Genomic DNA, 12,300 nt, shown 5'->3' with positions numbered 1-12,300 from the left:
TTAAATGAAAATAAACCAGAATGAACAAACATGAGAAATGTCCTCTTGGAATTAAGGATCTAGCACCTTGAGTTTTCCAAAACAGCACGCCTCCACAATGTGTACACGATGATGTGGTGTAAAAGATCCACACTTAACGTACTTAAAACTACTTTAACTCAGATAACATCACTCCAGAAGTACACTACCCAAATGTTAATCAAGAAAAGCTGAAAATAGTTTTAGTTTACTCAATATCTCATGCTAGAAGAAAGGTTGCATGAGAAAACACTTAAGAGGTAATTTTTTAATCCAGATTTCACAAACTCATGGTGCAAAATGGGTCCCCTAGCTTCCTCTCGAGTAGTAACTGTTTTTCACTGTTTGTTGGCTGCCTGTGAAAAAATTTTGACTGAAATAACTCAAAAGCTACTACAAAACTAGTCATATCTACCCATGCTGTTCTGGGCACCATAGCCAGCCCCGTAACAGCCACTTACAGACTGGCTCTCAAGACCACTGTAAGTAGACTGGGTTGACACTCCCATGTCTTGCATCATCTGGCTGGTATATGACCCGTTGCTGGCCCCTGTTGTGGAATTCAAGAAAAGTTCTATGTATCTATGTTGCATGTTTGCCCTGTTTTTGGACATGGCCACCATGGCTTCTTCATGAGTGGCAAACTCAACATCAGCTTCACTGGTCACTCTTCCATCAGGGCCAATCTCAATGTGGACTCTCACAGGGTTGAGCAGGGAGAAGTTGTAAATGTCATTCTCTGTGGCTTTGTAAGGCAGCCCTCTCATATGGACGCAGTGTCCAGTGGTGCTCTGGACAGTGAACTCACCATCTCTATACCTGTGGTCATATATCTCAGAGAGACAGTAACTGAGGTCTCTCTCAAACAGGTCGGTGGTGAAGCCATAGACATCACCGAGGCTGCTGTACTCCTCATGACCCCCATAGCCTGCACTGTAGCACCAGACCTCATCCTCTCCAGGCCTGCCTGCTTGATGATGCCAGTATACCTCCTGGCTGTGCCAGGGTGGTCACAGGGCCCTGGCAGCTGCACTGACATGAACTTCAGTGGGGGATCCAAGTATGACCTAACTCCTTCCTGACTGCTGTTGAACACCTCAATATACCTGTGCCCTATTCTCTTCTTGAAGAGATCTCTAGTTTTTCCCATTCTGTTGTTTTCTTCTGTTTCTTTGCATTGATCACTGAGAAAGGCTTTCTTATCTCTCTTTGCTATTCTTTGGAACTCTGCATTCAGACGCTTATATGGTTCCTTTTCTCCTTTGCTTTTCGCTTCTCTTCTTTTCACAGCTATTTGTAAGGCCTCCCCAGACAGCCATTTTGCTTTTTTGCATTTCTTTTCCATGGGGATGGTCTTGATTCCTGTCTCCTGTACAATGTCACGAACCTCCGTCCATAGTTCATTGGGCACTCTATCTATCAGATCTAGTCCCTTAAATCTATTTCTCACTGCCACTGTATAATCATAAGGGATTTGATTTAGGTCATACCTGAATGGTCTAGTGGTTTTCCCTACTTTCTTCAATTTAAGTCTGAATTTGGCCATAAGGAGTTCATGATCTGAGCCACAGTCAGCTCCCGGTCTTATTTTTGCTGACTGTATAGAGCTTCTCCATTTTTGGCTGCAAAGAATATAATCAATCTGATTTTGGTGTTGACCATCTGGTGATGTCCATGTGTAGAGTCTTATCTTGTGTTGTTCAAAGACAGTGTTTGCTATGACCAGTGCGTTCTCTTGGCAAAACTCTATTAGCCTTTGCCCTGCCTCATTCTTTACTCCAAGGCCAAATTTGCCTGTTACTCCAGGTGTTTCTTGACTTCCTACTTTTGCATTCCAGTCCCCTATACTGAAAAGGACACCTCTTGGGGTGTTAATTCTAAAAGGTCTTGTAGGTCTTCAGAGAACTGTTCAACTTCAGCTTCTTCAGTGTTCCTGGTTGGGGCATAGACTTGGATTACTGTGATATTGAACGGTTTGCCTTGGAAATGAACAGAGATCATTCTGTCGTTTTTGAGATTGCATCCAAGTACTGCATTTCAGACTCTTTTGTTGACCATGATGGCTACTCCATTTCTTCTAAGGGATTCCTGCCCACAGTAGTAGATATAATGGTCATCTGAGTTAAATTCACCCATTCCAGTTCATTTTAGTTTGCTGATTGACATTCACTCTTGCCATCTCCTGTTTGACCACTTCCAATTTACCTTGATTCATAGACCTAACATTCCAGGTTCCTAATGCAATACTGCTCTTTACAGCAATGGACCTTGCTTCTATCACCAGTCACATCCACAGCTGGGTATTGTTTTTGCTTTGGCTCTATCCCTTCATTCTTTCTGGAGTTATTTCTCCACTGATCTCCAGTAGCATATTGAGCACCTACTGACCTGGGGAGTTCCTCTTTAAGTATCCTATCATTTTGCCTTTTCATACTGTTCATGGGGTTCTCAAGGCAAGAATACTGAAATGGTTTGCCATTCCCTTCTCCAGTGGACAACATTCTGTCAGACCTCTCCACCATGACCCGCCCGTCTTGGGTGGTCCCACACGGCATGGCTTAGTTTCATTGAGTTAGACAAGGCTGTGGTCCGTGTGATAAGCTTGACTAGTTTTCTGTGATTATGGTTTCAGTGTGTCTGCCCTCAGATGCCCTCTCGCAACACCTACGGTCTTACTTGTGTTTCTCTTACTTTGGACGTGGGGTACTTCACGGCTGCTCCAGCAAAGTGCAGCTGCTGCTCCTTACCTTGCAAGAGGTGTATCTCCTCACCGCCGCCCCTCCTGACCTTGAACGTGGAGTAGCTCCTCTCGGCCCTCCTGCACCTGCCCAGCCACCGCTCCTTGGACGTGGAGTTGCTCCTCTCCGTCGCCGCCCCTGGCCTCTGGCGGTGGGTAGCTCCTCTTAGTTGCCGCCCTTGGCCTCGGGTGGGGGGTAGCTCCTTCAGGACACTGCCCCTGACCTCGATGTGGGCTAGCTCTGCCCAGACGCCTCCCCTGACCTCCACGTGGGCTAGCTCCTCCCGGCTGCAACTGCGCCGTCGCAGACTGGCACTCTCGGCCGCCGTCCCTGACCTCGACGTGGGCTAGCTCCTCTCGGCTGCAACTGCCCCATCGCAGACTGGCACTCTCGGCTGCCGCCCCTGACCTTGGACGTGGGGTAGCTCCTCTCGGCCGCCGCCCCTGAGCTCGACGTGGGCTAGCTCCTCCCAGACGCTGCCCCTGACTTCGACGTGGGCTAGCTCCTCCCAGATGCCTCCCCTGACCTCCACGCGGGCTAGTTCCTCTCGGTTGCTCCTGCGCTGTCCCAGACTGGCGCTGTCGCAGACTGGCACTCTCGGCCGCTGCCCCTGACCTCGGACGTGGGCTAGCTCCTCCCGGCCGCCGCCCCTGACCTCGACGTGGGCTAGCTCCTCTCGGCCGCCGCCCCTGACCTCGACGTGGGCTAGCTCCTCTCGGCTGCAACTGCCCCATCGCAGACTGGCACTCTCGGCCGCTGCCCCGACCTTGGACGTGGGGTAGTTCCTCCCGGCCGCTGCCCCTGACCTCGACCTGGGCTAGCTCCTCCCAGACGCCGCCCCTGACCTCGACGTGGGCTAGCTCCTCCCAGACACCGCCCCTGACCTCGACGTAGGCTAGCTACTCTCTGCTGCTCCTGCGCCGTCGCAGACTGGCACTCTCGGCTGCCTCCCCTGACCTTGGACGTGGGCTAGCTCCTCCCGGCCGCCGCCCCGACCTCGACGTGGGCTAGCTCCTCTCGGCCGCCGCCCCTGACCTCAACGTGGGCTAGCTCCTCCCAGACGCTGCCCCTGACCTCGACGTGGGCTAGCTCCTCTCGGCCGCCGCCCCTGACCTCGACGTGGGCTAGCTCCTCCCAGACGCTGCGCCTGACTTCGAAGTGGGCTAGCTCCTCCCGACGCCGCCCCTGACCTCGACGTGGGCTAGCTCCTCTCGGCCGCCACCCCTGACCTCGACGTGGGCTAGCTCCTCTCGGCTGCAACTGCCCCATCGCAGACTGGCACTCTCGGCTGCTGTCCCTGACTTTGGACGTGGGGTAGCTCCTCCCGGCTGCCGCCCCTGACCTCGACGTGGGCTAGCTCCTCTCGGCCGCCGCCCCTGACCTGGACGTGGGCTAGCTCCTCCCAGACGCCACCCCTGACCTCCACGCGGGCTAGCTCCTCCCAGACGCCGCCCCTGACCTCGACGTGGGCTAGCTCCTCCCAGACGCCGCCCCTGACCTCGACGTGGGCTAGCTCCTCTCAGCCGCCGCCCCTGACCTCGACGTGGGCTAGCTCCTCCCAGACGCCGCCCCTGGCCTCGACGTGGGCTAGCTCCTCCCAGACGCCGCCCCTGACCTCCACGCGGGCTAGCTCCTCCCAGATGCCGCCCCTGACCTCGACGTGGGCTAGCTCCTCCCAGACGCCGCCCCTGACCTCGACGTGGGCTAGCTCCTCCCAGACGCCGCCCCTGACCTCGACGTGGGCTAGCTCCTCCCAGACGCCGCCCCTGACCTCGACGTGGGCTAGCTCCTCCCAGACGCCGCCCCTGACGTTGGACGTGGGGTAGCTCCTCCCGGCCGCCGCCCCGACCTCGACGTGGGCTAGCTCCTCCCGGCCGCCGCCCCTGACCTCGACGTGGGCTAGCTCCTCCCGGCCGCCGCCCCTGACCTCGACGTGGGCTAGCTCCTCCCGGCCGCCGCCCCTGACTTCGACGTGGGCTAGCTCCTCCCAGACGCCGCCCCTGACCTCGACGTGGGCTAGCTCCTCTCGGCCGCCGCCCCTGACCTCGACGTGGGCTAGCTCTCGGCCGCCGCCCCTGACCTCGACGTGGGCTAGCTCCTCCCAGATGCCGCCCCTGACCTCCACGCGGGCTAGCTCCTCTCGGCTGCTCCTGCGCTGTCCCAGACTGGCGCTCTCGGCCGCCGCCCCTGACCTCGGACATGAGGTAGCTCCTCCCCGACACAGCCCCTGACCTCCACGTGGGCTAGCTCCTCCCAGACGCCGCCCCTGACCTCCACGTGGGCTAGCTCCTCCCAGACGCCGCCCCTGACCTCCACGTGGGCTAGCTCCTCCCAGACGCCGCCCCTGACCTCGACGTGGGCTAGCTCCTCCCAGATGCCGCCCCTGACCTCCACGCGGGCTAGCTCCTCTCGGCTGCTCCTGCGCTGTCCCAGACTGGCGCCGTCGCAGATTGGCACTCTCGGCCACCGCCCCTGACCTCGGACGTGGGGTAGCTCCTCCCTGTCGCCGCCCCTGACCTCAACGTGGGCTAGCTCCTCTCGGCTGCAACTGCGCCATTGCAGACTGGCACTCTCGGCTGCCGCCCCTGACCTCGGACGTGAGGTAGCTCCTCCCCGACGCCGCCCCTGACCTCGACGTGGGGTAGCTCCTCCCGGATGCCGCCCCTGACCACGGACGTTGTGTAGCTCCTCCCGGCCACCGCCCCTGACCTCGACGTGGGGTAGCTCCTCCCCGATGCCGCCCCTGACCTCGGGCATGGGGTAACTCCTTGCGGCCGCCGCCCCTGACCTCGGATGTGGGGTAGCTCCTTTCGGCTGCTGCCCCTGGCCTGGGACTTGGGGTAGCTCCTCAGCTGCTCCTGCAATGTCGCAGCCTGGTGCTCTCAGCCGCCGCCCTGGACCTCCGACGTGAGGTAGGTCCTCTCGGCCGCCGTCCCGGATCTCAGACGTGGGGTAGCTCCTCTCGGCCGCCGCCCCTGGCCTCGGACGTTGGGTAGTCATCCCGGCCGCCATCCCTGACCTCGGATGTGGGGTAGCTCCTCTCGGCCGCTGCCCTGGATCTCTTACGTGGGGTAGCTCCTCCCGGCTGACACCCTTGGCTTCGGGTGGGGGGTAGCTCCTCTTGGCCACTGTCCCTGACCTAGGGTAGAGGGTCGCTCCTCCTGGCTGCTGGCCTGACCTCAGGCATGGGGTAGCTCCTCCCGGCCGTGGCCACTGACTTCAGGTGTGGGGTTAGCTCGTCTTGCCTGCTGCTCCTGACCTCGGACGTGGAAACATTTCATGCAAAGATGGGCTCGATAAAGGACAGAAATGGTATGGACCAAAGAGAAGCAGAAGATATTAAGAAGAGGTGGCAAGAATACACAGAAGAACTGTACAAAAAAGATCCTCACGACCAAGATAATCACGATGGTTTGATCACTCACCTAGAGCCAGACATCCTGGAATGTGAAGTCAGGTGGGCCTTAGAAAGCATCACTAAGAACAAAACTAGTGGAGGTGATGAAATTCGAGTTGAGCTAGTTCAAATCCTGAAAGATGATGCTGTGAAAGTGCTGCACTCAATATGCCAGCAAATTTGGAAAACTCAGCAGTGGCCACAGGACTGGAAAAGGTCAGTTTTCATTCCAATCCCAAAGAAAAGTAATGCCAAAGAATGCTCAAACTACCGCACAATTGCACTCATCTCACACGCTAGTAAAGTAATGCTCAAAATTCTCCAAGCCAGGCTTTAGCAGTATGTGAACCATGAACTTCCAGATGTTCAAGCTGGTTTTAGAAAAGGCAGAGGAACCAGAGATCAAATTGCCGACATCTGTTGTGTCATCGAAAAAGCAAGAGAGTTCCAGAAAAACATCTGTTTCTGCTTTATTGACTATGCCAAAGCCTTTGACTGTGTGGATCACAATAAACTATGGAAAATTCTGAAAGAGATGGGAATACCAGACCACCTGACCTGCCTGTTGAGAAACCTATATACAGGTCAGGAAGCAACAGTTAGAACTGAACATGGAACAACAGACTGGTTCCAAATAGGAAAAGGAGTACTGCCGGGGTCCAGCCCCGGCTGATCCAGGGTATTCGAAGGAGAGACGGCGTAGGCGAGGGTCAGGAAACAACTGCTTAATTAAACATGAGTTAAGGATATAAAGAATAATAGAATGAGGATAGCTCAGTAGGAAAATTCAGTGGAGAAAAGAGGCTGAGTAGCTTGGTTTACGCGGGAGACCAATAAAACTTCAAGACAAGAAGTTTGCACCACTTACATAGGCCGCAGGCGTCCTTCCGTTCTCCCGAAGGAGAGGAGACACTGAGGCCTCCCCGGTCGGATCTTAGAAGCACAGGCATAATTAGCAAGCATGGTGGGTTCCGCGCTCCAGATGGAGACTCAGCCAGAATTTGAGAGAGAGAGCGACATGGGGAGACCAAGTTTCAGTGAACAAGACACGCACTTTATTTTCCAAAGTAGTTTTTATACCTTAAGTTATGCATAGAGAATAATGGGGGAAGGGGTGGAGTCATGCAAGGACAGCAGTTCCTGGTTCTAATTGAAGCCAGGCTTTCAAACTTATCATATGTATAAGTTCAGGTGATTGACATCATCTTCTGGCCCGGAGGCCTGTTAACATTTTAAGAAACTTATCTTTCTCTAAAGGTGATTATTCCAAAGTCAGGCACCAGCCTCCAAAAAAGCATTGGACAAAGCTGCATTTTACATTTCTATACACCCATTATATCAATCAATACACTGCCAAGGACACAGTAGGTAAGGAGTATGGAGACTTAGCAGCAAACATTGGCTCAATAAGTGAAAAATACAAAAAGAAAACCACACCAATACAATTTCTAATCAATCTTTTAACTACTCAAAAGAATCTGTGTTTAGACAGTTTAGAACATCTCCTGCCTCTCACAGTTGGGAGGCTCTGAACAATCACATGTGGCCAGAAAAACCCATTCAGGCAGGCTAGAGGATTTCCAAAGGAGTTTGTAGGTTGAAACACTGTCACACCCAGGAATTATTAACTGGAGCTGTAAGCTAATTCTTTTTTCAGAGAGAGGTAGTGGGGGACAGCCCCCTGTAAAGTCAGAGGTGTAGGTGAAAGCACAAAGCAGAAAGTAGGCAGACTCTGGTTTTGGGGGTAGATGCTCGAGAATTTCCAGGGGGACTCCTGAGGCTCGATCCCGCCTTTGCGTATGCCGAGCCTCCTTCCTCATGACCTTTGTCATGGGTGGAGTGCCTCACGCTGGCTCCCAGCATTGATAGAATTCTAGTTGAGCTATTCCAGATCCTGAAAGATGATGCTGTGGAAAGTGCTGCACTCAATATGGAATATACACTCAATATGCAATATGCCGGCTCCTGGCAGAGTACATCAAGACTGTATATTATCACCATGCTTATGTAACTTATACGCAGAGTACATCATGAGAAATGCTGGGCTGGAAGAAGCACAAGGTGGAATCAAGATTGCAGGAGGAAATATCAATAACCTCAGATATGCAGATGACACCACCCTTATGGAAGAAAGTGAAGAGGAACTCAAAAGCCTCTTGATGAAAGTGAAAGAGGAGAGTGAAAAATTTGGCTTAAAGCTCTACATTCAGGAAACGAAGTCATGGCATCTGGTCCCATCACTTCGTGGGAAATAGATGGTGAAACAATGGAAACAGTGTCAGACTTTATTTTTCTGGGCTCCAAAATCACTGCAGATTGTGACAGCAGCCATGAAATTAAAAGACGCTTACTCCTTGGAAGGAAAGTTATGACCAACCTAGTAGCATATTCAAAAGCAGAGACATTATTTTGCCAACAAAGGTCCGTCTAGTCAAGGCTATGGTTTTTCCAGTGGTCATGTATGGATGTGAGAATTGGACTGTGAAGAAAGCTGAGCACTAAAGAATTGATGCTTTTGAACTGTGGTGTTGGAGAAGACTCTTGAGAGTCCCTTGGACTGCAAGGAGATCCAACCAGTCCATTCTGAAGGAGATCAGCCCTGGGATTTCTTTGGAAGGAATGATGCTAAAGCTGAAACTCCAGTACTTTGGCCACCTCATGTGAAGAGTTGACTCATTGGAAAAGACTCTGATGCTGGGAGGGATTGGGAGCAGGAGGAGAAGGGGACGACAGAGGATGAGATGGCTGGATGGCATCACTGACTCGATGGACGTGAGTTTGAGTGAACTGGAGTTGGTGACGGACAGGGAGGCCTGGTGTGCTGCAATTCATGGGGTCACAAAGAGTCAGACATGACTGAGCGACTGAACTGAACTGAACTGATTCTCTTCTTATTCTTCCCTAGAGCCTTCTCTGCTAACTCCTGTGAAGCAAACGGCACAAAGGCTTCCCCTGTAGTCTTGCCCTCAGGGTCCACAGGCAGTGTGATCCTGTTTGGCATGATTTCCAACCCTGAGAAGAACTGAATGATGTCCTCCTTGTGCATCCAAACGGGAGTCCTCGAAGTCTAAGGAAACCATCACTGGAAGAGTCACCACTGTTTGGACCACTGTGCTTCAACACCAATTCCATCTCGGTTCTCTGAGACTTGAACACTTCAATGTACCAACGTCCCACGCTTACCCTGTCTTTTCTAAGGGGCATTTGTACATCATCTTCCGATTGAAGTTCAAGAAAAAGTTGATTGAACAAAAAGTTCAACAAAAGTTGATTGAAGTTCAACTTCTGATTGAAGTTCACCACTCTGCCTGCTTTCTGTAGTGTAGATAAAATGAACACATGTGACCCCATCACGGATCATGCAGTTGGAGAGGAAATTCTGCACATCCTCAACAGAGCAGGACCAGGGCAGGCCATGGAGCTTGACCACAAAGCCTTCATCTCTCTCAGGGCCTAACATCATGGACACTTGACAGAGCAGACGTCAAACAAGCTTAGGTGCAGCTTTGTGTGGCTGAAAAGAAAACAAAAACTTAAAGAACAGCGGGGGATGCCTTCAGCCAAAGACTCCAGGTAGGTAACGAATTGTTCTGCCTCTCCAACAAGACACAGTGCAGTCCCACGTCCTCCTCAGTGTCTTCTTACTCCAAGACTCTTGCTGAGTGATTTACTTGACTTTCTTGCTTTCAAGTACCATCTGTTTGTTGATGACTCCTAGAGCTCTATTTCAGGTTTTGATGGTTCCTTCCCACCTCCACCCCTCCAGCTCATTCCAGCCATTCCCATTGTGAACATCCATTTCTTTGCAAACTCCCATACTCCCCTCCTGGAATCTGTGCAAGGTCAGTAGATGAATATATCTTCATATATAGTTTAGTTTAGGATTGGTGTTGTATATTGTATGTATTGGGGCAAATGCATAATGACATATACCCACCATTATAGTATCATACAGAGTAGTTTCACTGCCATTAAAATCCTCTGTACTCTGCCTATTCATCTTTCGCCCAACCCCAGTCCCTGGCAAGCACTAATTTTTTCACTGTCTCCAAAGTTTTGTCTTTTCCAGGATGTTTTATATTTAAATTATAAGTATATAGCCCTTTCCAACTGGCTTATTTCACTTGTGTGTGAGTACATACATACACTCAGTTGTGTCCGACTCTGTGACCCTATGGACTGTAGCCCACCAGGCCCTTCAGTCCATGGGATTTTCCTAGCAAGAATACTGGGGTGGGTTGCCATTTCCTCCTCCAGGGGATCTTCCTAACCCAGGGATCTGCATTACAGGCAGATTTTTTTTTTTAACTACTAAGCTAGCGGGGAAGCTCTATATGCATTTAAGGTTCTTCCATGTCTTTTTATGGTTTGATCATGCATCCTTTTTTAGCAATGAATAATATTCTATTGTTTAAATATACACTTATTTATCCATTCACCTAATGAAGGACATCTTGGTTGCTTCCAAGTTGCACCAATTATGAATAAAGCTGTAATGAACATCTCATTGCAGGTTTTTGAGTAGACTTAATTTTTTAACTCTTTTGGATAGATACCAAGGAGTTCAATTGCTGGGTCATACAGTAAGAGTATGTTTAGTTTTGTAAGAAACCACCAGACTGTCTTCCAAAGTTGCCGGGAGCCGGCATATTGCATATTGAGTGCATATTGCATATTGAGTGCATATTGCATATTGAGTGCAGCACTTTCCACAGCATCATCTTTCAGGATCTGGAATAGCTCAACTGGAATTCTATCACTGCCGGGAGCCAGCGGGATTGAGCCTCAGGAGTCCCCCTGGAAATTCTCGAGCATCTACCCCCCAAACCAGAGTCTGCCTACTTTCTGCTTTGTGCTTTCACCTACACCTCTGACTTTACAGGGGCCTGTCCCCCACTACCTCTCTCTGAAAAAAAGAGTTAGCTTACAGCTCCAGTTAATAATTCCTGGGTGTGACAGTGTTTCAACCTACAAACTCCTTTGGAAATCCTCTAGCCTGCCTGAATGGGTTTTTCCGGCCACATGTGATTGTTCAGAGCCTCCCAACTGTGAGAGGCAGAAGATGTTCTAAACTGCCTAAACACAGATTCCTTTGAGTAGTTAAAAGATTGATTAGAAATTGTATTGGTGAAGGGTTTTTCACTTGTTGGGCCAATGTTTGCTGCTAAGTCTCCATACTCCTTACCTACTGTGTCCTTGGCAGTGTATTGATTGATATAATGGGTGTATAGAAATGTAAAATGCAGCTTTGTCCAATGCTTTTTGGAAGGCTGGTGCCTGACTTTGGAATAATCACCTTTAGAGAAAGATAAGTTTCTTAAAATGTTAACAGGCCTCCGGGCCAGAAGATGATGTCAATCACCTGAACTTTTGCATATGATAAGTTTGAAAGCCTGGCTTAGATTAGAACCAGGAACTGCTGTCCTTGCATGACTCCACCCCTTCCCCCATTATCCTCTATGCATAACTTAAGGTATAAAAACTACTTTGGAAAATAAAGTGCGGGCCTTGTTCACTGAAACTTGGTCTCCCCATGTCACTCTCTCTCCCAAATTCTAGCTGAGTCTCCATCTGGAGCGCGGAACCCACCATGCTTGCTAATTATGCCTGGGCTTCTAAGATCCGACTGGGGAGGCCTCAGTGTCTCCTGTCCTTCGGGAGAACAGAAGGACGCCTGCGGCCTACGTACGTAAATGGTGCAAACTTCTTGTCTTGAAGTTTTATTGGTCTCCCGCGTAAACCAAGCTACTCAGCCTCTTTTCTCCACTGAATTTTCCTACTGAGCTATCCTCATTCTATTACTCTTTGTATCCTTAATTAACGTGTAATTAAGCAGTTGTTTCCTGACCCTCGCCTATGCCATCTCTCCTTCGAATACCCTGGATCAGCTGGGGCTGGACCCCGGCAGGTGGCGCCCGAGACAGGCTATTCGAAGGTAAGCTCCCTGCAATTAGGGTCATCAGCCCTATTGCCCCCCCTTCTCGGAACAACTGGGTCATCAGCCCTCTTGTTCGCCCACGGAGCAGTTTGGGTCATCAGCCTACTGTTCCTCCCCTGGAACAATCTGGGTCATCAGCCCTATTGTTCTTCCAATGTTCGGGACGGCTAGGACCCCACTCAAGGGTGCCACGGACCCCCCTGTAGGAT

The 12,300-nt window shown here is 51.1% G+C and overlaps 1 pseudogene; it reads right to left on the bottom strand.

The window, feature by feature from the left end:
* Positions 1–419: 419 nt before the first annotated feature.
* Positions 420–9,670, bottom strand: LOC102414791 (annotated as a pseudogene).
* Between the last annotated feature and the right edge of the window lie 2,630 nt (positions 9,671–12,300).

Source organism: Bubalus bubalis, chromosome X (assembly GCF_019923935.1).
Source record: "Bubalus bubalis isolate 160015118507 breed Murrah chromosome X, NDDB_SH_1, whole genome shotgun sequence".
In the NCBI taxonomy this organism is placed as follows: domain Eukaryota; kingdom Metazoa; phylum Chordata; class Mammalia; order Artiodactyla; family Bovidae; genus Bubalus; species Bubalus bubalis.
The sequence above is the reverse complement of the archived record's forward strand: the minus strand, read 5'-3'. Positions and strand labels throughout refer to the sequence as shown.